Raw genomic sequence first — 5732 nt, forward strand, 5'->3', positions numbered from 1 at the left:
AATTTTTTTCTTTTACGACGCATAAAGTATGTTTTACTTCAAAGCAAAGGACAATTCAAAAGTGCTTGATAAGCCAAATAACAAATACTTTAACGTCTATCCATGTATAATTTCCTATGTCAATAGATAGATTAAATCTAAAAGATTAAGATTAAGATTAAATAAATTTATAGCGTTTTGAAAGAGCATTTAATCATAAATAAATATCAATTATAATCAAATATAAATTAGAAGTAAACCTTTAATCTAAAAGACCCGAAAGTTTAAATCAGATGAGATTCATTTTGATATCAAAGTTTAGGTCATTCACAGAGCTATACAAATCCAATTTAATTAATGCCCTCGTGTGCTCCTCAAATCGAATTCGCAGTAATGTACTTGTTCAATAATAACTCGCCATCCGAGATCATTGGAGAGGCAATGGACCCACAAATAAGTGCCCCTTGCAATGAAGTGGTGATTGGGAAACATACGGTCCTCAAAATGTACATTACACGTTGTATCGTGTGATAAAATCATTACAATTAGTTGATAAAAAATCGCTACTACAGATTACTAAATACTAAATACACGTGAAAATAAGTCGTCACAACATTGTTATAAAACATTTGCGGTTGGCAAATCAATGAAATACAAATTAGATGAGATGCCATTTGTCTATGTCTGCAGCATGAAGTAATACATCTAAACCGACGTAGGTACACGTATGTAACATTGTTTGATAGCTCAAATAGTCTAATAACATAAATATTGTGCTACACATATATTTTTATATTCTTAATATATAAAATTCTCGTGTCACAGTTTTCGTTGCCAAACTCCTCCGAAACGGCTGGACCGATTCTTATGAAATTTTATGTGCATATCGGGTAGGCCTGAGAATCGGCCAACATCTATTTTTTATCCCGATATTCCTACGGGATACGGACTTACGCGAGTGAAACCGCGGGGCGCAGCTAGTATTGTATAAAATTCAAAGATGACTGTGTGACTGACTGACTGACATAAGAGATTTATCAACGCACAGCCCAAACAACTGTTTTTATTTTATAAGAAATTTAGCATGCAGATAGGTGTAATGACGTAGGCATCCGTTAAGCATCTACTAATGGATTTTGATAAATTCTCCCCCCAAGGGATAAAATAGGGGATGAAAGTTTGTATCATGAGATACTAATAAGGTTGCGCGGAGAAGCTACGTGCAACAGCTAGCTAAATATACAAGTAAAATAAAAGCGGTGTGAATCGAGTCCGTTTCAAATACGTACCTGTACATTTTTAACCCTTATGTAATTGAAGTACGGAGAAAATCAAAAGAATAGAAATAACAATAATTCTGAAGGTCATCGCGATCCGTAAGAACTCTTCCGAATAAGTGCCAAAGTTCAGTTAAATTAGGTACTTAGCCTCAATTTCTTGCGCGAGTGCTGATTACTCGGATCTTGAGTCGGCTTTCAAGTTTTAATTTTGTGCGATTCACATTTTGATTAACGTACCCTTACAAATTAATCACGAGTACAAAGTGAGGTAAAGAGTTTAGGATTAAAGTAAAGGTGCTTTTGCCATAAAGGGTTGAATGTTTTCTAATAGTACTTAGATATAAATTTTGTTTATTACGACTTTATAGATAATACTGATGCACACATATTCAAACACACACAGATATGATACACACGTACATACGTTTATTATTCTTTGATCATTTTTATATTATTTATTTTTATAACTTTAACGTGCCAATTAAAGAGTATCGGTACCCGTAATGATTATTACATAACACGGGACCATCGTTTCTTTGTTTATGTATATGGTTGAGAAATTAACTAATTTTACAATCGAAACTAGAATGAATGTGGTGGAACATTGTTTTAATCATTTCCAGTTTAATTTATGAAAACTTGTTTACTAAACAATTATTTAGATATAATGTAAAACACTAGCAAGTTACAAAAAGCATAGTACATGTAATATATAATAGTAATATAATAGTCGTATTTGTAATATATAGATCTCTATGTATCATGTTTCATGTATCATGTTTCGACTAAAATTATATTAAAATGATTTTTTGATTCAGGTCTCTACGATATGAACGAAAATCGGGTCATTAATTATTGTTTATTCCTCATTGGTTGTATTTCAATAAACATAATATATTTGGATTCTGTTGAAATTGAAATGGATTCAACGCTGAATAGTAATTTTCAGTAAATTAACACTTCGTAACGCGAATAATTCAGAGTTATAACTTGTAAATTTATTGAAATGTTTCTTAAAAAAGTCAAACAACTATTTACAAACTATCTTCCATACAGATTATACATTTGAAACACATACCTTATTGTTTACACGATACAATGCGTAATTGCATTTCTTACGATTAGTGGAAATGTTCACATACTGCACCCTTGTTTCTTCCCTTGCTATATCGATAGTTGTAAAGCCCTTGTAGCTTTTCCCTAATATGATGTCGCACCCTCTAGTTTAACTTGTCCTAACTACAGAGCTCAAAGGTGTGGATACTAGGAATGTCTCCTTGTTAAAGGCCAACATGACAACCCAGGCCGAAGACAACCCCAGTTTGTAATCATCGATGCTTTATTGTACTTTATTGTGTCAGAGCGTTTACAAAATATTAATCATCTTTAATTGGAACGACTAAATTATCACAGCTTTCAATTGTTCTTAAAATAGTCTGCAGCCATTTTAAATGGTACTTCCCGCAGTGCGAAATTAATTAAGAAGCTCATTCTATAAGAAGTTAGGTAAATATTAATAATAAAATGTCAAAGTTGGTATCTTACCGTAATAATATGGCTTCATGCTCAAGTTAGGTTCTCTCCCGGGGAACTAAAGCTAGATCAAATTTTCAGAACAGAACGAACTTGTGGAAATGGTTACATTTAGCACTGCAGATAAAAATTAACTGGACCTTTTCGTATTAAGACAACGCTTTATTAAAAGCTTGGGTGTAGGTTGAATATACTTTAATTTATAAATGTAATTGGGTCTATATTAGCAATTGTTAAATTACGAAATATAAAATATTACGTATTTAGGGTTTAGAGTATTACTTATCATCAAATCAAATGTTTTACAAATAAATATTATGCTTCTCTCAAACAAACTTTTCTTTAAAAATTACATATTGATTCTAATAGTTCATCACCATAATTATCATCAGCCCCGACATCATACAAATTATGTAGAGTACACATGTTTTTTTGGGTCACCAAAATAAACTCAGTTTTTATGTTACATATAAAAATCGTATCTAGAAATATTGAACCGTAAACAAGTATCATTGTTGTCTATTATTATCTGATTAATTAGTTTGGATATCTGGTTACTTTTCCAAATCTCAGTGTTAAGTTTAAAAAATTGCGAAATGTATGGTCACTCTTACAATGCATCGTGCAGAGCCTGCGTCGAGTATGAAGTGGTCTTTATATTTAAAAGGTTTCCAGAAAGCAATGCTTAGTCGATTTAATCTGACTGAAACATCTATATGAACTGTGAATGGAATACACCCACAGGATGTACAATAATTCTAACACAATTATTAAAAAAAGTACACTCTTTTGCATTTACGACGTATATTCATATTAAATTAATAACAAACTCAAATGAGATTTTTTTTTTTTTTTTGAAAGAATAGAAAAAATTGGATCATGGGGCGGGATTCGAACCCGCGTTTCTTGCCTAACCGTAGCAACGCCTAGCCTCTCGGCCACCCGTGATCCCGCCTCAGTAATTTCTCATTTATAAAAGCATTTCAATGCTATAAAACTAAAAATTAAATAAACTCAAATTTCATTGAAAAATGTGTTGAAGCAATTATATTGGTGTCGCTCCATTAATATACAAGAACTTGAATATATCAATATAGATCTAGGTGTCTCAATAGAAAGCTTAAATATGTATATTACACACTCGAAGTTTATTTATCTGAGTGTTTATTACAAACCACTTTATTCAACCTCGTTAATCGACCAAACATAAAATAATGCCACAATGCCGTGTTTGTGATCCTTCCTTAAAAATACATTATTACCTTTAACGAATGCCTTACGATATAAGCTAATTTGTTGAATTTTGAACAATAGGCACAATTATATAATGCTACGGCCAATGAAGCGAAATAATAGACTCCGCACTAGTTGACATTAAATTATTGCTATTCTCGAACATTCGCTAGATTTCCAAGTTATTTCAAGGACTTATACTAAACTGTGTTTGCTCTAGATAAATTTAATATACATCACAGACTTATCCATATCGTAAAAATAAATAAGAAATCGCAGAACGGTTGTTATATGAAATTTTGCGTATTGTTAAGCTAAGAGACAATAATATGTTCTAATGTGCTATGAGTGTAATGTCATATTATAGGATAATTTTTAATTTATTACGTAGCTACACTTATGTTAAATTTTTAAAGGAATTAACTATAAACAATTACAATAAGTCCAGAGAAACGAACATATTCATTACACATATATCTCGATGCTGAGTTTTATAAGTACCTACTTGGACTGAGTTAATCACTGAGCTTCGCATAAATCGCCCCTCCAACTAAAAATACCATATTGTTAAATTTTGAATGTTAAGCTTTCAGCTACGATTATACCCAATACACGAAAAAAAAACAGTTATTACGACTGGCTTACATAAGTTCCCTCGTTTAAATAGTAAAAATAGTAGGTTCTCTTAGGTCTTAAGATTTGTTTAGTGCTATTATTGTATAGTTATACATAAATGTCTGAGGATGAAATAAATCTGTCACCGTAAAATTGTAATATTTACACAGTCTATCATCTCGCAGAAAAGATTCCCACGAGATTATAATCTGTCGAAAAATTATGATCCGTATCATAGCAACCGTTTCATATTTAACGAATAATATTTCAGTAGATTATAATCTGTCTAAGTGGAATCGATATAAAACGATAGGATAAATTATAAAATGGGCATTTGATATGATGAGGATATGTTCGGTTTATTTAAAATCTATCCTCTCCTCCTCCGATTCCTTTTTATCACATTCTACACCTGACGCCGCTTGGGAAAAGTTCTCGACATGATACATAATTGCGATATATTCGATGTTCTATAACTGAGATATATTCCCATTGTAGTCTGATGAAAAATAGTGTGTTAATTGATAACAAAGTATATTAAAAACTGTTAAATTCGAACAATTATATTGGTAGAAACTAAAGCCTGTGTTAGTAAAAACTGTGTTACAGGCTTTAGAATTCCTTACATTTTATTGTATTTATGTTGTTTTATTGTGGAAGTCGAGCACGCTTCGGCCCGAATTGGGCCAGCTCGCACCGGGGAAGTACCACACCCCCACAGAAAACCGGCGTGAAATAGTGGCATGCCACTGTGTTTCGTACGGTGAGTGGGGGAGCCGGAGGCCCCTTTCCTTTTCCTCACCCGTCCTAGTCCATTCCTTCTTTCCAGTCGTTAATCCTTTCCTTTTCCCTTACCCCATAAAAGCGGGCAGCGCATTCACAGAGGTACTACCTTTGTGAATGTTCATGGGCTGTGGTGATCGCTTACCATCAGGCGAACCACCAGCTCAGCTGCCCGCTGTGACATAAAAAAAAAAATTATGTAAATTACTGTTTTTTTTTAATAAAATTATTAACAGTTGTAATGTTAGTATTATAATGATTTATTGAAGGTAAATATTAAAGATCACAATGTTTCGAAATTTTGTATAC

The sequence above is a fragment of the Zerene cesonia genome, chromosome 16 (genome assembly GCF_012273895.1).
Source record: "Zerene cesonia ecotype Mississippi chromosome 16, Zerene_cesonia_1.1, whole genome shotgun sequence".
NCBI lineage: Eukaryota > Metazoa > Arthropoda > Insecta > Lepidoptera > Pieridae > Zerene > Zerene cesonia.